Source organism: Aythya marila (assembly GCF_965140915.1).
Source record: "Aythya marila genome assembly, chromosome: 4".
NCBI lineage: Eukaryota > Metazoa > Chordata > Aves > Anseriformes > Anatidae > Aythya > Aythya marila.
The window spans coordinates 61,783,242-61,804,579 of NC_139045.1; the positions used below are offsets into that span (position 1 = coordinate 61,783,242).

Sequence of the window (21,338 nt, forward strand, 5' to 3'; positions counted from 1 at the left end):
CACATAAACCTGTATCATGACTTACGTTCTAATTTATCTGCCTTCCTCAAGTATATGTTTCCATAAGCAAATGTTCTGATTCACTCAGAGTTTATTTGACATCAGCTCCTGCAAGTTCAGTCCACTTTAACCGACTTGGGTGTTAAACTGGGGCATAAACATTCCTCAAGAAGGCACCTAGAGGCAAGATAAGATCTATATTTAGCACTGGAAAAAAGTTACTTCCTTGTTTGTTTAATGGAAATTGAATTTGGAAATTTAAGGTAGCAGACATCAATTCTTTGCAGTTTTTGCTTATTGGAGATTTTGTGGTTCATTTTCACCTTCCTTCAGCCAATGGTATAGTGCCGTGTAGTGTATGAGAGATTCAGGTCAAAGACATGAAAAATATAATAAATAACAATTATAAACAACAAGAATTTTGGGTTCATATCCTGCATTTTTGTCTGAGATACCGACGTATATAACCAAACTTGCCAAATTCTTCTAAGTAGTGTGTGTGTATGTGGTTTAAAAATGCAAGCAACCCCATCAAAGGGCCTCCAGCTTTTTGATTCTCTGAGAAATGAATAATATTCAGCACATTTTTTGGAAACCGCATTTAAGTCAACCCTGAAAGTGGGGCTGGACATTTAATATTCAGAGAATTTTAACAGCTTCAACATGAACTACGAAAAAGTAGAGTTGCATTTTGGATCCCACTGTTTGCCAAAATAATACCCTCGCATATTTTTAATCTTCACAGTACTTTGCAGACAATGAACGGACAGGTTTAGGCACTTTGGTCTTGAGCTCTGAGCTTGGTGGTTCTTAGTGTATGTCACGGCCAAAAAAATTCCTAAGGCTCAAGAAGGTGGGGGTTGCAATGTCAGGCATCTGGGAGTTAGGAACACACTATTATTAAAATCTGCTTGTGCAGCTCTGTCAGTGCCGTCATCAAAGGGCCAGACTAGCGTTCTTCCTTGCTCCTTCTTTTGGACCAAGTGCAGCCTGGACATGGCTCCGCTGCCTGGAGCGCGCTCACCCATGTGGGGCCCGTGGCAGGGGAGAAATCCCAGCTCCAGAGCTCGGTGCTCTGGCTTTCCAGGCTGGGTTGCTGGACTGCCTGTTACAGTTTCCACAGTGCTCTAGTTTCACTCAGTGAAGGTTTTTTTTTTTTTTGGTGTTTGGATATTTTTCTGATGTTACCAAAAATCTTACGGGCACTAATTTGGGAAACTTCCCCGGGAGTTTGGGCAATCTTATTATTCACATTTTTCAACTGAGGAAATAAAGACAGGCTTGCTGAAAATATCTTCTGGTCTTTGTTGTCCTTTCCGAGGCACTGAGACCTGGGTTTTTCACAGAGCATAGCATTAAGTTCTGGCATCCTCACCCACACCCACAGCCACTGCTGAGAAGGTCTAGCCCTGTCTGCTGGGCACAATGTTAGGAACAGGCCATGGTTGAGTAGCCATTCTCATGTGGCTGGGTCTCAGGACATAGTCTGGTATCTGAACGGGTCCCCCTGGCACACGCTCAGAGAGACTCATATCTCTAAATGACATTTCTTTTTAAGAACTGAAAGTATTCTTCCTCTTCCTGCAATCTCCCACATTGTTCCCCTCGCTGTTTCTACAGCAAATGTGGGAAGCCTGCCACAGACAACATCTGAATTCAGTGCATAGCCCAGCTCCTTCCAGGTACACCAACTGAGGTACTGATTGTATTTGAACTGAAATAGCATGTGACTGACCAGCCTTAATTCTGCGTTTCCTATCTTTGGAGAGTTTGACTTGGCAGTCCTGCCAGCGCTATTGTGCAATAATTTATAAACGTGCTAGTAGATTAAGTGGAGAATATTTGGAGAGGGATGTGGATGTGTTTGTGTTCCTGAAGCTAACAGCCCGGTGTTTGGGCTGTTAGCTTCAGGAACACAAACCGTGAGGTAAGTGCTCAAGTACCCTCTTTTTACAGAGGAGGAAGAGGGTGTGTGGGCTGATAACGTGACAGGAGGCCAATGGCTGGGTTCTCAGCTCTGCTCAGCTCCTGCTTCCAGTACTTAAAGGGAACGCGGGCAGTTCCCAGCCCTGGATCTGGCATCCTAAAGCTCCTGAACTGCTCCTACGGAGTAGAGACTTTGCTGCCAGGGAAGGGCAGGTCGGGTGCCCTATCTTCAGCTCTTTCCCTGTGGAGGGAAGTGGGAATACCACTGCAGCAGCTGCTTCAGGTTGTGGTAGCAGAAGACCTCTTCTTTTGTTGGGAATCCAGGGCTGGACCATGAAGGTTTGATTAGCTGTGTGATTGGGGTGAAGGTCTGGCCCCAAATCTCTTGGCTCACAGGTCTGTGCTTTGATCATTGGAGTATAGAGTTATGCAAATACAGGGAATAGGGAAAAGTGTTTTTTTTTTTTTTTTTTTTTTTTTTTTTTTAATCTTTTTCTGTGTTAGCAGAAGGAAATGGAAAAGAGAGGTAATCTTTTCTCCTTTAATTGTGTGGTCCTGCTCTATTGAACTTGATGGCTATTCTCATATAGTGCTCAATGGGAGCAGGCTTGGCAATGACTGCTTCCCATTACAGTATCACGACCTGAGTGGATTTCCATAGCTTTCTGTGGGGATGTGTCTGTCTCCTTGGTGTGATCTTGCAGGCTGCTTGCGATAAGAAAGAGAAAAAAGAGAAACAATGAGAAAATATTAACCTTTCTGCACATGTTGGGAAAGAGCCACCACAGACTGCTGGTCCCTGGTACAAGCAGGATGTTTTCAGGACCTGGTGTGCCCCCTGAGGCTGTGCAGAAGATATGGAGAGGTTCAGAGCCCTCTGTGAGCAGGGGTTACCACTGCGTACAGCCCCAGGGCAGGCAGGGGTGGTTCTCTGCTCATAGAAATTTGCTGTCTCCAGCCAATAGGACACTCTTCAGATATTTTAGTACTGATGTTGTAGAATTTGTCTGGCCTAACAGGAAAGGATTTTAGCTTGAAAAATGCTCTCAGGTCCTCTGCTTTTAGCTCTTGTCAGCACACAAAACTCTTCACAAGAACAGCTCGGAAGTCTAACGGATACGGAAAGTCAGAAAGTCAGAGGGCTGGAGGTAGAGACAGCTTTTGTGGTGTGTCACCTGCTGGTTGAGGTGCCCGTGTTTCAGGTCCTTCTGTCTCTCAGCAGGTACTAACTATGCTTTTCTCTCAAGTGGACAAATCAACAGATATAATTAGATTGAACTAAGACTGACCCAGATTCAGCTTGATTTTGCTCTTTTTTTTTTTTTTTTTTTTGGTCAGAGAGGTGAGGAAACCCATCTTTTCTCTTCTTTTTTTTTTTTTTTTTGTTTTCTTTTCTCTTATTCCAATTGGCCTAATAAAAGCTATTGCTTCTCTCTACAGACTTCACCTCCTTGTTAACCCCAGTGTCTCATTGCTACAAAGAGTAATTATACTGTAATTCTTCATGGTGTTTCAACTCCAGTAACACAGGCTATTTTTTTCAACAACGGCCAACACTTTGCTTCTCAATATTGAATGCTTAGTTTAGCTTTCCAGTTAAAACCAGCCACTAACATGGCACATCATGTAGCGGTTTCTCCAGAGACATCCTTTGAAAGAAGCTGAACAGTGTCCCAGGAAGCACTGCAGAAAACAGGGAAATGCCTCAGAGGCACCAGAGAGCTGTACACCAGAAGAAAAGCCTAGGCTAAGGTGTCAGGAAGAAGCACCTGCATTTATCTTGGAGTGGAGATGTCTTCAAACCCCAGGACCAAGAGAATCTCTTGCTAGGCTTGTCCAGGTTTGGTCTCCTCTGTGCTAAAATCTGAGAGATGCTGGAACTGAGTTTTTGATGGAGAACTGGTGCCTTTCACTGGACAAGTTGTTAGAAAGCCCTGGAAGTCAGGTGAATTCAGGTAAGTGCTTTCTCAGTGTTAAAGGGCTGGGTCACCTTCTTGCATGCATGTGTAGACCATGTGTTTTAGTGAAAACCATCTTGTCTCAGCCTCCTCTCTCTGGTTTGTCCCAGCAGTGTGCCTACCCTCAGTGACAGCAAATGGGTTCCAGGTTTCATTTCACTGTGTGTGCCTCCACTGGGGGGTTTCATTCACATTTCTTAAATTGGGAGATATTTTTGAGGGAGATTATTGCTAGGTGGTATTGTGGACTTTGGTTTTGATTTCCTTGCCTTTTGTCTACTGCAGTTGCTACCTTTAATTATAATAATTATTATTTTTCTTTTACCACACATTTTCTGCAGATGACTATTTTGGTTTTCAGTATGTTCATTCTTGAAGGCCCTAGAGTTGCCCATTAATATCATTTACTTGACCACTGGATGGGGACACCGAGCTCCACGGACCTCAGGTAGCTCCACAAGGAAGTTACCTGTTGACCTGGAGCTGCAGAAGCAAGGAGAGATCCCAGGGCTGAGTAGGAGCAGGTGCATGAAAGCTGCTTAGGGGAAGTGGTGAGCAAGTTCTGTTAGACAGTGGCTTTAGAGGTCCTCCAGCAAACACCTCCAAGCATGGGGTAAGTCTGGCCTCTTTCTCTCAGTTGCTCAAATCATCTGTCCACTGGAAAGCCTGGAGAAATTGAGAGGGACTGGAGAGGGGCAGAGGTGTGAGCCCTTCCCTCATTGCCTCTTTTCTAATCTCATCCCTCTTTGCTGGGGATTACATCTGAAGGACTGCTCTGATCCTTTGATCTTCCTGTGCAGTGAGCCTGCCTCTAGAATGGGCCCCCACCACACTGGAGCTTCCAGTTGTATCTGTGAAGTGAGGCAGGAAGTTAAGTACAATATCAACAGCTTTATTTATTTATTTTCTTAGCGGTTTGTGCTATTTTTAAAGACCAAGATCAATCTATGCCTCAAATAGAGTTTCTGCGATTTATCTATTTATGCTGTAAGTACAGACAGTATGTAAAGTGCCCATTGTCTGCATTAGCTCCTCTTGTCTTTCATCTCATCTGCATCAGGAGAGTTTTGTTGCTGTGGTTTTCCTCCATTTTGTGGACAGTACTGGATGTTGAAGGGATGAGATTCCCTCTAATTAGAGGCAGTGATGTTTAGGCAATTCAGATCATCATCAAAAAACAGAAAGAATGGGACTGAAAAGCAGGCATTTTAGCTGGAAAGATCCATGCATTTAAAATCCTGAGGCTAGTTCTTGCTTATTAAAGCTCAGACATAATGCCTGAGGGACTAGTGATTTTTTTCTTTCTCTCTCTCTCTTTTTTTTTTTTTTTTTTTTTTTTTTTTTTTTTTTTTTACATAGAAGAAGCTGTAGTTATATTTAATTATCAAGGACATAAAACTACAACTCTGTGCTATGGCTAGAGCATTAGGGGAATACATCCACTGACCACCAGAAGCAGTTGGGCAGGCTTTGTGCTGTTTCAATGGTAGCTGGTGGCACGGTGCTGCTGTCAAACAACCAATTCCGCTGCACTCCTTCAGCCCTTAGGGCAGATTTGTGCTGTCTCCTATTAATGCCTAGCAGATGTTTAGGTGATGTGGATGCCCAGCAGATTGACCTTGTGTGGAGAGGAGGTGGTGCCACCCAGGACCACAGCTCTGCCATGAGGATGAACGAGCCTGTGGTCTGAAAGGGAAAGGTGTGCGTGTCTGGTGCACAGAGCATCCCTGACAAATAGTCGTAACCTTTAAGGAAAGCTGTGTAAATGATCCTTGTCAATACTACCATTAGATTAGTGAGGGATACTGACTACTCCAGGGCTATGAACTGCCTTGCAGTCACTTAATAGAGCTCGTTGGTAGTAAACTGACTCGGTGATTTGCTTTTCATCAGCTCCAAGGGCTGACTTTTCAGCCTCCCCTGTTCAAATGGCATGTGTTAGTTTGCACCAGCTGGGTAAAACATCAGACACCAGCACAAAGAAACCAGGCTGATAACAGCTAGCCAGCTGCCTGTGAGTTGTAAGTGATGCTGGCAAGAGCCTCAGACTTTTACCCCTGTGGGTCTTCATGTGCTTCTGTGGAAATAAGGGACTTATCTCATTTTTTTTCCCATCCTGCTGTTTGCACAGGTCTGTATGTGAGTCTGTACATTTGGTTTAAAGCCTCGGAGGCCATCCCCTGGCAGCTATTGCTGCTGTGGAAGAGGCAAGAAAAAGGGTGGGGAGATGAAAGTGGGTGGACGGATGATGGGTGATACAAAACCTCGGGGTCTCCTCCTCTTTGAGTCCTCCATGTACGATAAGAGCCAGAGGCTTCTAGAAGATTGCTGTCTCCTGCTAAACCTTGGTTTATATACCTGTATAAAAATAATAGATATGAGATGGTTAAATATGCAAGCTCTTTCCAAAGAAGCTGTTAGCTTGAACAAAGTTCAATTTAAAATAACATGTCAAGCACAAGTTCATCATATCCCTAGAATCAGAGTAGGTGGAGATTTTTCTTGCTTTACAGAAGTAGTTGTGTGACAAATTATGCATAATTTGTAGCTATTTGGTGGGCCTGCTCTCGCTCCCACCCAGGGCACATGGTAGCATGGCCGGGCAGCAGTACTGTGGACTTGGAGCTCCTTAGCCCTTACTGCAGGCTGCTTCGGTAACATCCCAGAGCTCATTTAGCTTCTCTGTCTGCACCTTTCCTTTATCTTTCAGAGGTGTTGTGAAGACAGATTCATGTTTAAAGTGGTCATGAGCTCCATTAAAAACCCTCTGAGTATTATTATTGGCTGCAGCAGTATTGCACTTGGCAGCATGGAAGCGGGTTAGAATTATCTCTCCAAAGAGGCTGCAGACACACGAATGCCTCCAATTCTCCCACCAGTGAAAGAGGACTTTGACCTGCTTTGTGCAAGAATACTTTTGTCAATGAAAGTTGGGTTCTGTTTGCAGATGTTTGCTTCCCTCCTTGCTGTTGAGCTGAGAAAATCCTGCGTCCCCGCTGCTTGAGTCCTGCTGGCTCCCCAGCCAACAGAAGCCTTCAGGCCCAGGAGCACTGAAATAAAACCCGTGTAGATGTGCTGCTGCTCCATCAGCTGCAGCACTGCCTCAACGTGGCTGCTCACCACTGTCTGTCCATGCCAGGGGATGCAAGGTGGTGTCCAGCCCTCAATGTGCCATGGCCTGTGGGGACACCCAAGGCAATGCAGCTCTGCTGGCAGGAGGTTTTCAGGCTGATATTACGCTGCTCAAACTATACTTTTACGGTCACAGCTCGTTTCACTCACAGAGATGGTTTTACTTTGCTGCCTTGCTCCTAGTGAATACAGCTCAGCTCTTTTATGCCCTAGAGGAAATATAACCATATCCTAGGGTTGAGTGATGGCCCTGCTGAAAATCTGGGAGGAAAAATGTTTTCTTTGCAGGACTATTATTAGGTGGTTTAGTTTGTTTTCTTTGTTTCTCACTTCTCTAGCTTGTTAGTAATAGTTAATAAATTTCTGTAATCTTCCTATGCTGAGTCTGTTTTGCCCATGACAATAACTGAGTGATCTCCCTGTCCCTATCTCAGCCCTTGAGCCCTTTGCCCTTTATATTGTATTTTCTCCCCCTTTCCCTTTGAGGGGGGCGGAGTGAGAGAATGGTTGTGGTGTGGCTTGGCTGCCCACCTGAGTAAAACCACCACAGGCCAAAACCAAAGAACTTATTTTCTAACAAGATGTAGTAATGAGAAACAAGAACCTTCTGATGAGCACAAGTGGCTGTTTCTTCCTTGGGAGCTGCTGGGGAACGGGGAGTGGAGGGGAGCTTACTTTTGGTGCGATTTTTTCCTGCCTGGACATCCAAGGGATGTCCAGCTCCGTTTGGAGGCTAAACCTCGGGTGCTGTTTGTCACTGCGGCAGGGGACATAGAGGTGAGGTTTCAGCATGCTTTAGAGGAGTGGAGCTGCTGGCGCTGGGTAATCAGAGAGTGTTGTGTGGCACTTGTCACCTGTCTGTAGGGAGTGATCACCTCACTGCTGCCTTCTGCTCCTTTGCCACTCTGTTCTGGTAGTAAATCTGTTTTGGAACAGAGATGTTATTGATTTCATCTGTCTTCTCCCCTCAGTAATCTGGGCACCGTGGACTCATGTAGAAATAAAAACTAAGGTGACTCATTTACTGGATCCCTAATGCAGGGAGTCAGATGGAAGTCAGTTGTTACCCATTACACGCCGCAGAGCAGAGATGTCACGCACGAGCTGTGAAACTCTTCCTAATGAGCCAGCTGACAGCTCTTGCTCTCCCCACAACTTCCTCATCGAGGGTGAATTGCAGCAATCCCATGTTAAGGTGACACAGGTGTGGATTCATTTCCAAAACTGCCTAGTACCTCTGGGCTCCTTATTTTTAATTATTATTATTTTTCCCCCCACTGATGTCAGTACAGCAGCAGATTTAAATGCTGGTACTGCACTGATTAAAATTGATCCTAAAATAACTTTGTCCTTTGGTATCAGTTTATGAGATGCTTTTGTTTCTTTTTAAATTGTTGGATTGTCAAAGTGAGTTCTGAAGCAGAAAATGGCCAGTTTCAAAATAACTTGTCTCTCCCACAGGATGTGCTGCCTGTCCTTGGACTGTCCATTTGAAAAAAATAGGTACAACCAGTAGAAAGAGAGACCACAGACTCCCCTCCTGACACATCTCTCAGCTCTGAGCTCATTTCTTTTTTTCTATCTCCTTTGTTTGAGCTACAATGCACTAAAAAAACATCATACTCCAGGTAGAACCTAATATTGATTTCCAGAATCTCCTCTTCAATATTCCTAAGGATGCTGAGTGGTCCTTGACTAACAACCATGGGAATTAAAAGCTGATTCCCGTAGAACATAAAAGCTTGTTTGCTCATGTCCACTTATGTCTTGGGTTTGCTGTTTGGGTGGTCTGTTTAGGTAGCTGGTTCTGCTCCTTTCCCTCAGCATGGAGAGCTGGAAGGTGGCACTTGTTCCTTTCAATGATGACCTTTGCAAAGGAGCCACCCTGGTTCCATGGTAGCTGATTCCTTATCACTCAAATGAGCTTATCGTAGTGCTATGTCTGAAGTCTGCACGATTAAATTGTGTTTCTCTTTATGACTTATGTTAGACATACTTCCACGTCTCACTCTCTTATTTACATATTGTGTATCCCCAAAAGCCATGACTCCTACCTCTTCTAGATCAGTGGACCTCTGTCAATTTTTCCCCCACTATGTAACCATCTAGCTTTTAAAAGAAATGAGTAGAAAGAGTTGCACAATGATGTGGATCAGCTGTAGGCTTCTTGACATGACTTTGTAGAGAATTAGGACTCTTCTGACTGAGGTTTGGGAAAATTGGCTCTCAGCACTCAATAGACCTGCATGAACTCTTTGCACTTTTGGCAGTACCATTTCTTATCTCTGGCACGGTCAGGAGCTGCCATCTGCTTTGTCTGATACTGGCTCCTGCCAGGTGCCTTGGATGCTTACCCCTGGCTGGACATCTTTGCATTCAAAGTCCAAAGAACATGCTGACGTACAGGCTTACAGACTCTCAGGTCAACCAGATAAACATATTTCAAGGAAAGAAAAAAAAGAACTCAAAACAACAAACTTGGATTTTAAAAAGTCTATAAGGTGGAAGCTTATGTCAAAAATTGCAAACTGATGACAATTTTTCTCCATAACTCCTTCTGTCTTGTCTTAGCAATTTTGTTTCCTTTCCTCTTACAATGGAAAAAAGGTAAAAGAGAGGAGGAAAGATCTGAATAGCAAGTTTATTTATTTATTTTATTGGTGACATAGATGCTGGAAAAAGTACATAAAGTTTCTCCCGAGATTTACTTATTTTTAAGAAATGCATTTTTATTAGTGAGAAATTTGGAGTCCCTCTTTTTTAACAAGTCCTACAAGGACTACCTTTAGAAAATATTTTATTATTTACAAGGGAAGAAAGGATATTTACTTTCAACGAATGTGGCATATGATCAAGACCATGTAGGATGGATAGCTCTGTTAAACTGAGAGATCAGGGCTCACCTGTGTCTACGCTGCTCTAACAGTACAAAACTCACTTTTCATGGTGAGAGGAAAGGTTGTAAGAGACCTTACAGAGGATAGGAAGTACTTGTGTTTCACATTTTTACATTAAATAACATAAAACTATAAAATGTGGAATGATTATCTGAAGAAAATGCCAGGATTTATCAATGGGAGACAAAACTGATATCTTCTCAGCTAATGACAGTTACATGTATGCCAGTTTCTGGGTGAAGGCTCTTCTAGCTGGGGTTAATGGATTTGCCTGACCTGCAGATCCACTGCCAGAGGAAAAAGGGAACACTCAATGTGACAGTTTGCATAAAAAATTGTGATTTTTTTTTTCACTGGCTTGTCCTAGGAAGAGATTTTATATGTATATGAACTATAACAGGAAGTGAGGTTAGTGGGATTTGACCAAATGCTCAGCTATTTAGGCTCTGGGTGGGCTTCTTGGAGGCACCTGTATTCATCCTTACACTCATCTTTATATCCTTCAGCCCCAACTGGAAATTGATGTACCCATTGCAACCTTGTGGGCACGTTGCAGGAGCTGTCTCCTCTCTCATCTGGAGCACAATGAGAGGTGGCAAAGGAAAGATCAACATGGTGCAGGGCTCTGCTGGCATGGAGAAGGCCACGTTAATGTTAGCGAGGCTTACATAGTGTTTGCAGGTGCACCTTCAAAAATACATCAGAGGTGATGCTGAGATCGCTGGCTCCCTTGTTGCAGAGTAGGAAAAGACTTCTAACTCTCTAAGCATTGTTTTCTGACTCATTTCTCAGGCCAGTAGAAGGAATTATCTTTATGGCTGCTCCTGCAGGTCAGCCTGGGAGAGCTCCACCATAGGTATACCCCACCACAAATATTGTTGGAGGACTGCAGACAAAATCCTCCTCCTCAAGGATAACGAAGCACTGAGCAGGTTGCGTGGGGCATGAGATTTACTTTTGTGGTGGAAATGTTTCTGAGACAGGCTCGGAACGAACAAACCTGCCATGATCCCCCTAGGAAAGATGAGACCTCAGCATTGCCTTCAGTGAAAAGAAGTGTACCATCAATACTGTTACCATGTTGGTTTGAAAAAATCCCATGTCCACAGTGTGCCGATTCCCTGATTTGTTTGGTCTCACTTCATAAGGTAAAGCTCTGGGTGCAAGCATGTTGTTATTATTACTATTATTGCTACTACAACTATTATTATTATTATTAATGTAACTGAGCTCTAAAGTGATTGTGTGGTCCTATGTGAACCTTAGGATGCAAAGACAGAATGAATTGTCTTTTAATTTTAATGTATGGTGGAAAGTTCTAGTTTCTTTCCATTGTTTTACCTTTTTTTTTTTTTTTTTTTTTTTTTTTTTTTTTTTTAGTACAGTGAAATTAAATGCAAGAACCTCATAGCACAGCATTAAGGAAAAAAATTAATTGAGCAAAAGTCAGCAAATGCAGAATTATGGTTTCCCCAGCAACTGTAATGAAGGCAGAGAACACATATATACGCTGGTGTTGGAGTTAACGCTGCACACTGCCTGGAATACAAATCCAAACTGTGTTCAAGGGGTTGAGTGATGATTACTGTGAGAACCATAACTTTACATTTCCTGACTTTTTGCAATTAAAATCTCAACCTGGATGATGCATTAGCATAGGCTTTGCATTTAATTTGCTATTTTCTTTAGAATGTATGTGTGTGTTGATTATGTTTGAACATTTCTTACCTTTTCATCTCATTTATTCTTTTGTAAGGGAAAAATCAGGAGAAAAACCATTTACCACATCAGCTCCCTTCTCCCTCACCGGCGGGGGGGAAGAAGGAGGGGAGGAGAGAACAAAAACCTTAGTGCAAGCAGTGCAATTAATTGTATTTTTAGCTCTAAGAAGCATTTACTGATGAATGTAAATTCATTTCACTGCTTTTCTGTTAATATTTGTACCGAGACTGGCCAATCTCTGTGCAGATAGTGGTCTTCTTCAGACTTTTAACCCATGCAGAGTTGAGACAAACATCATTTACATGGCCTTGGAGTGCCAGAAGCAAGTCCGAGATCTTTGGTGGCCCTGAACTCACAGAATTTTTAACCAAGAGCCATTAAAGTTCATGACTCAGATCTGTGACACTTTCACCTGTGTGAAGTCCTAATGGCTTAAAAAGCCCAAACTTGTGAACACTTGAACACGTGCTTTTGTTGTAGGATCTAAGGAGACTCTTTGTAGTGCTGCTGTAACTCCTTACTTAACCATAGGTAGATTTAATGGTCATAAGGTTGCTTCCCTCACTGGCTAGTTGATGTATGGCTGAAATCAGACTGAATTCCTCCAGCGATGGTGCAATTTCAATGTTTTCCTCTTATTGCCATGTGTCCATATGGAAAGACGAGTTCTTCCACCTTGCTGCAGAGGAGCCTTGGGGCACAGAGATGGTGTCATCTCAGGAGCATGTGCAGCCTCCCAGGCAGAGCCCAGGGACCAGCTCTTGGGCCTGTTCTGCATACCAGCTCCAAAAAGAAGTGTGACCTCTTCATCTGCTGTGATTTTATTTTATTTTTTCTTCCATTTATTGTTAATGCAGTTATACTTTTGTTCAACCTTTGCTTTTTGATCTTTTGCATTTTAACCTTTCTTAGTTGTGTGTTTTTTTTTTTTTCTTTTCTTTCTTTTTTTTTTTTTCTTTGTGTCATTTCATGATTGTGACTTCTTTCTATAATTAACTCCATTCCCTTTGTTCTGGGCCTTGTGCTTTTATATCCCACTCCCCATAGAGCCATCAAATTTCTTTTAACCTAAAGGCCCTCTGCCACCAAGGGTAAATCAGCCTTGTCTCAGCTCATTCACTTGAGCCCACCAAAGAGAGATTCCCCTCCTTTTCTGTCCATCCTCATATGAGCTCATGTCCATGTAAAGATGTCAGGCATCAAAGTTCAAAGAGAAAATAGCTTGGCACACGTTTTCCAGATGCTGTCAGGCTGTTGCTTAGGCTCTGAAGGAATTAAATTATGTGAGTACTCATGCTGCTGTCAGAGGCTTGATGCCTTCCAAGAACAGACACTGTTATCTTTAAACGTATCTAGTATGACTGAAAATACCAGCACAAAGTTCTACCTCATTGATCAATCTACCAAAAATGCAGCAAAATGTGAAAGCTTAGGATGGCTAATGAATGGTGGTTTTTAGGATGGATATGTACCAAAAGATGTGAATCTAGCCTATTCCTATTAGAAGTTGAAGAATTCTAGAAAAAACAGAGGTGACCTAGAGCAACATGGATTAAAGCACTAAATAGAATGGCTTCTGTAAAGGCAATGTTTACTCTTATGGTGTCCTTTTATAGGTGAAATGTTTACTTTCTATTTTGACATAGTGGATTTTGTAAAACTTCACATGTCATTCCTAGGACAAATAGCAGACAGACCAAATTCATTTTGTTAAAACCTTTACTACATCCCGTTGGCAAACTGTGTTTTGTCAAAGTCTTTTGTTCATAATGTTCACAAACGACATTTCATCACATTTTTTGTCAACAGAATGTAATTTTATTCCAATCATTCTGTCAACAAAGAGAAATACCATAAAATCACTTTGCTCACAAACATAAATTATATGTTGATTTTGTTTGTGAAAGAAATGGAAGTATCAAAACTTTTTCTGGGGAGACAATGAAGACAGATCGCATTCGTTCTGTGGACAAAATATTAATGTTGCAGGCAGCAGTTGGTAATTTCTAGGCTAGCTGGAGGGCAGAGCATGCATGAAATTAATGGTGAAGCAAAGGAAGAACGTATGAATGGGCTCATTCTGGCCCTAATTTGGGGCATTGGGAAAGAATGTCTTTTAATGAAGTTAGCGGGCTCTGGATCATGCCTTTAACATGCCAGAAGCAATATAAGGCATTATATACATGAAAACCAAAGAACTCACTCTCAGCTCCTTTTCCTCAGTTAGCTTTTTGGACCTACTTTTGTCTTGATATATGGAGGGAATGAAACCAAGAGCTTAATTCAGCTGCCTACGCATAAGTGCCTGGTGGTCCTTGAGATGTCCTGGGATGACCACGATATCCACAGAGGGAGCGGGTATGCTACAGACCCCTGAGAGTACCTATGCCTTCATGGAGAGCCAGCTGGGATGCCACAGCGGATACCATAGGGCATCTCATGTGGCATGTTTAGCCACATAACTGAGTGCCCAGTCTGCTCTTTCACTTACTATGTGATGTTCTGATAACTTTTCTTTTTCTTTTTCTTTTTCTTTTTCTTTTTCTTTTTCTTTTTCTTTTTCTTTTTCTTTTTCTTTTTCTTTTTCTTTTTCTTTTTCTTTTTCTTTTTCTTTTTCTTTTTCTTTTTCTTTTTCTTTTTCTTTTTCTCTTTTTCTTTTTCTTTTTCTGTTTCTTTCTCTTTTTCTTTTCCTTTTCCTTTTCCTTTTCCTTTTCCTTTTCCTTTTCCTTTTCCTTTTCCTTTTCCTTTTCCTTTTCCTTTTCCTTTTCCTTTTCCTTTTCCTTTTCCTTTTCCTTTTCCTTTTCCTTTTTCTTTTTCTTTTCCTTTTCCTTTTCCTTTTCCTTTTTTTTTTTTTTTTTTTTTTTTTCTCTCCCCTAAATAACTGCTTTCTCGCACAGCATAGGTAATGCATTAGTTTCAAGATACATCCTTTTAAAGTTGCTATTCACAGTGAAGGGCTATTGCTCAAGAGATTACATACTCTAGCACGATACAAGAAAAAGATCTGTGTATTTTAGAGTGATTGCCAGTCACTTTCCATTTTCCCCATTACAGTATATGAACAGCCTCTCCCTTTTCTTCATCTTTCAGCCTAATAGCCTAAACATAGCAAATAGGCATCTCAAATAATTGTTGGATTCTGAGTGTTTGGCTCATGTCAGTATATGCTGCTTGATTACTGGTCAAAAGCACCTGTACAGAATATAGATTTGTTTGGATGCATTTGGGGAATGCACATTCTTTTTTTGAGCTGCTACCTTTTCAATCATATAGCGACCCAATCAGGAAAGGAAAATAATGCTGCAGTGTTGACTCCTCACACCACAAATGATCAGCAGAAAATAGCCAGCATAGAGAAATGATAGGAAAAAACTCATCATCTAAAAATGATTTTGTCAATGGTTTCTGGACAATTACAAGCAACCATCACTGTTTTTCCCCTATTAAACTGATAGCAAATTGAGGACAAGGCTCAGGTCCTGGATGGGACTGGACTTTGTGGTGCTTAAGTTAATTTGCCAACTCTGCCACTGATCTGCTGGGTAACTCTGGAGAAATTGCTTCATCTTTCTATGCATGAAGGTTCCATCTATAAAAGAGGTAACGGTTCGTTATATTTCTGTAGCACTTAATACCTGTGTGAGAAATGCTGCAGGGAAACTCAGTTTTGAATAAATGACCATCTCTTTGTTTGTCTTTCATGCTTGAGCACATTCCCTTCCTCCCCTGAACATGAGGGTGACTGCTCAAGGCTGATGGGTCTTTCTCCAGGTGGTCTCAGAGACTGGTCCCTCTCATTTGTATGTGACCAAGAGCAGGCTGATGATCCTGTTCCTCTTGTCTTGACTACCGTAGACTATATTTGCCTTTCCAACTTCTTAGCTTATTCCTTGAGGTGATCCAAAACACCACTGCCAAAACCTTGCCCGCATTCCCCCCATGACTCAGCTCTGACTCAAACTCGTATCTGAACATCACCTTCCAGCCTCCTGGCGTGCTGTTTTCTGATCTCTGCTTCTCCTCGGCTCAACTTATCAGCAGTGCCAAATGTTCTCCCAACATGGCTTATCGCTTGGCTTATCACCACCGCTCACTGCTCCCTTTGATTCCTTCTCCTCTCCCAAACTTACATCTCCTTCCCCAGCTACCTCCAGACCCTGTGACTGGTACACTAGAGTGAATGCCTTTGTGCTCCGCTGCTTCTTTAAGCCTGTCTCCCTCAAAGTACCTTTTCAGTCTGACTTTGACCATATCCGTGACTCGACGTCAAAAATGTTGCATAATAACAAAAATAATAAGCTTCTAGTAATCCTGCTTTTGGAGCCACACTGGTTTCGACAGAGCCTCTGTAACGCTATTGTTTCTGTAGCTGGCATCAAGTGCTGTATTGCAGAAGGGGAGAAAATCATTCTCTGCTTGTAGCTCTGTATGCGGCGTTTTGCACCAGAACAGTTTGTACTTCATTGTAACATCCCGTGACTTCTGTAACTCTGAATGCATAAGCACAAATGTTGACTCAGTTAAGTTTAATAGAATTTCTGTGCCTGGGCTTAAAAGAGAATAGGAGGAAGAGGTGAACATCTAATTTCTGAATGCTCAACAGTGCTGTAAATGCAACTTGTTGAGACACACCAGGGAGTGTCACAACTTCTCAAGGCTCTTGGAACAGCAGGTGCAGACTATCTGGATCTTGCTTGTAAAACAAAATTTTTAGAGGAATGGAAAAAACAACTCTTGGCACCTTGTATTTGGGAAATATGTTAGGTATTGACACAAGAAAAAGGTTTTAAGTTGACAATAAGTAAAACATTACAATGATTAAATTCAAGTACACAAACTCACAGATCATTTTTTTAAAGCTTCCAATAAGATTATTTTCATGACACTTTTTAAGTATGTTTCAAATGCAGTTTCTATTCATGTGTAAGGCTGTCCCAGAAAAATAGGGTATGTCAGTTCATGGGCTTTTATCACTGAGAATGGTGCTTTGGAGTAAGTACAAGTGCACATTCAGTTTTAAGCAGTGACATAATATATTATCTCCTTTCAGAAGTCAACTGGAAGTCAGAGAAGAGATAAATTAATAATTACAAATACTGCATAATTGCACATAAGTCCAGTAGCCTTGCATTAATTGAAAACCCAAGCTCTCATGAGATCAATGGGAATTTGCTGTTGACCTTAGCTGGAGATAAGCTCATAGGCACTTTGAAGGCAAGCCTGCTTGCCCAGATTGGGTTTGGTTGCAGCCCCTTACCTTGTAACATGAGCATCCCTGAAGCAGAAGATTTACACCCCTCAGTCCGCTGGGGCTGCCTTTTCTACCCTTTCTGCTCCACTGTACACTAAAGCAGGGCTCTGTTCAGCACTTAACCATCCTTTTCACATGATCATTCCCCATTCTGCAGTAATTGGCTCACCTTGGCCCTGGTGTACTCAATCAGGGTGCTGTGAGCTGGCCAGAGGATCCGGGAAGGGTGCTGCTGAGCCACCCTGGGGCTCTGACCTTCTGCCTGTCTGCTGGCATCCTGCAGAGGGAGAGGAGGTGAGGACTGTGTGCTCAGCATCACACGCTCATTAAAAACTTAGCTTCTAAAAATCTTGGGATGGGAAATAGCAGCCACAGTCCTGCACCTCTTTGAAGCTCTGCCAAAGGGGTGGGAGGAATTGCCCCAGTGCTCCCAGCTGCAGTGCTGGTCACGTCCCCGAGGTGAGTGACAGGCATCTGAGAGAGGGCACGCTGCCTTCCAGCTGGGAGGATGGCAGGGAGGATGTCCCTGGAGCTGGAAATGGCCCTCAGAGGTGACACTGCTGCAGGCGAGGGCGCTGAAACAGGTTGTGCAGCAGCTCTTGAAACTGCCTTGCCTGTGTTGGGGCTGCAACCTGTGTGAAGCTGGAGGAAAGGTGACAGCAGGTGACAGAGCGGCTCTGGAGCAGAATGGAAGCAGCTGCCCAAATTAGGGAAACCTGTCTGTGCTTTTGGTGTCCTTCTAGAGGAAATTACAGGGAAGGCAGGAGGGATTCTGTGGTTATGACCAGGCAAATAATTACTGTGGAGGATACTGTGTATGACAGGCTGGCTTTTAACATCATCTGAGGGAGGAAGCCGTGCGGTTCCCTCAGCCCATCCTGTTCAGGCTCTGATCAAAGATGGAAGCCAAGCTGAAGCTGAAATTAAACGTGCAACTTCTGATTCATTCTCACTAAGTTTGTGCTGATTACTTAAAAAAAAAAAAAAAAAAAAAAAATCAAAGCTGGGATTACAGGCTTAGCAAGGGAGTGCATATTTCAGCACATACTGGGCTCTTTGTCATTCTGTCACACTGGAAGAATGAGACTATTAATGCATTGTCCCAGGCAGGCTGCGTTATAAATCCCAATGGCTAAATTAAATGAAAAAGTCTTTTAGGAAAAACAGCATGCAGCTTCCTACTGCTCACTGTTTGCAGCAGGACTGCCAAGGTGAGCAGGGGGAGATGCAGTGTGTCCCACTTTGGTGGATGAAATTGTAAGAGCTTTTCATGGAAGAGAAACTTGTGATAGTCAATAAGGTTCATGGGCAAAGCAGATTTCTAGTGTCTGCTCACCGTCTTACAAATTCTCCTGCCTTTCTGAAGTGCTGCGTGTCAGCAGGTGACAAATATTCCCTCTTTGTGCACAGGCGAGGAATTACATGGTGGGCTGTAAGTGCTTTCCCGTTACCTGTTCAGCACCACCGATAGCCGTCTGGGGCATGCAGGGGCACAGATATCCTGCTTTTAACCATAACGTTAGCAGAAAAACAAAGTCACTACTTTTGAAAAGAGCTAAACTGCGGATTGTACAGCCCTCCACATCAATATGACTTATCTGGGGGCTCAGGCTTGCCTAGCAATTTCCCTGTACACCAGTGACTCACAGGTTCAGGCATCCCTTGAAGGAGTCATGAGCACCAGCAGTGACCCCATTGCACCTGGGAAGCTCCATCCCTTAATATCTATTATTATTCAGATATGTTGGTTAAAATCCCTGCCTGTGGTGTAACCCTCAGCATTTCTTGCCTCCCGTTTCTGCAGCACTCGCAGCTGTCTGGGTTTCACAGCAGACCCAAAGCCACCACCTGTCCTCTTGGCACCATGAGGATGGAGGATGGAGCACACCTCCCTGCCAGTAGCTGAGAGCGACAGCCTGCATTTGGGGAATCCACAAAACATCGTAGCAGATGTCTCTCCTCTACCACATCGGGATGCAGGTCCCCCATGAGACCCACTGTTGCCTTCTGACAGTGGGAGCCTGGAGGAGCCACCATGCCCCTTCAGCACCCAGCATTTCTGTTTCTGCCTCTGTGTGCAGCCTCGCCCAAAACACCTCAGTTTCCTTCCGCCTGCCTCAGTTTCAGCTGTTGTTAGCCACATCAATGCCTAAACATCCAAACAACCCTTTGTTCCAGGCATCTTACAGCGGAGAAGCAGAGAAGAAAAGGGAGAACTACTCCTTCAATGCCCAGAAATGCCAGGTAGTGCAATGAATATTTGCAAAAAGTATTTTGAGTATGAACATGAGGAATGGTGCCACAAAGGCAGAAAATGTTATTTTGTCATGGTGCTTCTCACTGTTTTTCTTCTCTTTCTGGAACTAAAGACCTGGGATTTTTATTTATTTATTTTTTTTAAACTTGTCCCCACATGTCCAGTGTTTTGCTCCCTTTGTATTTGTCAAAGGTAACACAGCAAATGGAATACAATCCCTTTCAGGAGCCACTTCTCCCATAGGTTTCCCTTTCAGAGCCTGCAGAGACCTTACTCCTGCTCCCATGCCCCATGCCCCAGCCTCGGCAGAAGCAAGTAGCTTTTCTGCCTGTTTTTATGGCAGGGATGGTGTTAAACATCAGTTGAGCCGGCAACCTGTCTTCCTTCTGCTTTCATTCTGAAGGAAAACAAGGCTAAAATAAAAGGCCCTTTTTGTCCTTTATTTGTCATGTTACTAATTGCTGTATTACAGTGCTTTCCAAGACCAATTACATACTGTTTGGGGAGATTAGCAGAGTGCAAAACCGACCATGGTTTATTATACTGTAATGGCTCATAGAGAAAAAGTAGCTGAATTCAAGCCCTTACCATTTTGAGTATTTATCCCAATGCGGGTTTCATACATATATATATTTTATATATATCTCTATATATACATATATATATATATGTATAATAGGAACTGCACAACAGTCAGCAATGTTTAAAGTGGAATTTCTTCCCCGTGAGGGAATGAATACAAGTCATTTGTCATATGTTTCCCTTAATTCATGGCTACAGAGCATTTTAGAATTGCTTGATGTAAATCTGTCTCATCTATTTGACAACTCTGATATTGAGTCATTCATTTTTATTCTATGACTTAAAAAATTCTATATTGCAGCTGGAGATGGGTGGCTAAAGTGCTAGTTTTGGACTATGGCTCGAATGTAACAATAGCTTTTGACCCTAGCTCTAGTCCCAAGGAAAGTGAATTTGGCAATCTCATTTCAATTCATAGTGAATAGCTGTTCACATAAAAAAATCAGCACCTACCATTTGTCATACTTGGCAGCTTCTGCTTAAGAATGGTCCAGAACTGCATTACCATGGAAACTAAATTACCTACTCCTACTCCTGGCTCAGAAGGTGATTTCAGCCGGTTGTGGAGGTTTCATATCACTGACAGAAGGAGGTGGGGGCAATCTGGGGGAACTGCAACACAGATGACCCATAAGTACTCTTGGATCAGTCCCGAGTTTTCGATATCACCATCCTCAGGTCATGTGCTGTTGGACTAAGGCCAAATGGTTTTCTTACGCATCATAATTTATTTACTGATTTTTATTGTCATAACAGCTACCGGCTCCAATCCATGCCAGGAATGTGTTGCTGTGCATGTTGTATATACATATGTTTAGAGACAATTTCTACTCTGAAGACCAGGCAAGCAAAGGAGGTTCCATATATATATATTCCTTCTTCACTATAAAATTAAAACAAGATAAGTGATTTGCTTGAGATCACACAAGAAAGCGTTGGCATGACTAGCAAATGAACGCTCCTTTCTTAGACTTGGCCCCGTGTCACTTCCCCAAACTATTTCATCTTTCTTCAGAATTACTCCTAGACCATGTTTGTTGAGCTGGGCCTGCACAAGGTTTGATACTTTTGGTCACCTGCTGTCCACTAAAAGGCCACTGATTCACAGAACAGTATTTTATTTAAGGCTGCTCAGTCTTGGAATGAACAAACATAATGGATTAGAGATCAGTGCTTACCAGGCACTGAAAGTTTTTAAGGTTAATTACATACTGTATGTTGATTTTGTAATTGTAAGCAAAAACTCTGCTGTAGCCACTCTGTCCTTCAATAATGGCTGAAACAAAAGATCACATCAATATGCTGTGCTGCATCTCCCACCTATTTCCCTCTCAGATACTGCTTCTTAGCAAGATGTATAACAGTGGGAAGACTAGAAAATAAACAAACCTACAAAAAGCAGATTAATAGGGATCAGTCTTAAACTCATAGAGCCAGAGAAGCAGCAGAGAGAGGCAAAAGGAGCTCTGTCATTACTAGGACAGTGGCCGGGTGAGGAGGGGAGAACCATGAGCATCCCATGAGGATTCAGCTCCTGGGGCTGATAGCTGACTTTGGGATTGCAGCACAAGCAGTGTGGCTGAGAGAATTTGGGAGCAGCCCCCATAGCCACG

At 42.8% G+C, this 21,338-nt stretch overlaps 1 long non-coding RNA gene across 1 annotated transcript in view; it reads left to right on the top strand.

Annotated features, from left to right (window-relative positions):
• The first annotated feature begins 2,134 nt into the window (after positions 1 to 2,134).
• LOC309878169 overlaps positions 2,135 to 21,338 on the top strand; it is an 81,794-nt gene continuing 62,590 nt past the window's right edge. Inside the window, exon 1 of the long non-coding RNA XR_014317498.1 lies at positions 2,135 to 3,881. This is a non-coding gene — a long non-coding RNA (uncharacterized lncRNA). The remainder of the gene's footprint in view (positions 3,882 to 21,338) is intronic.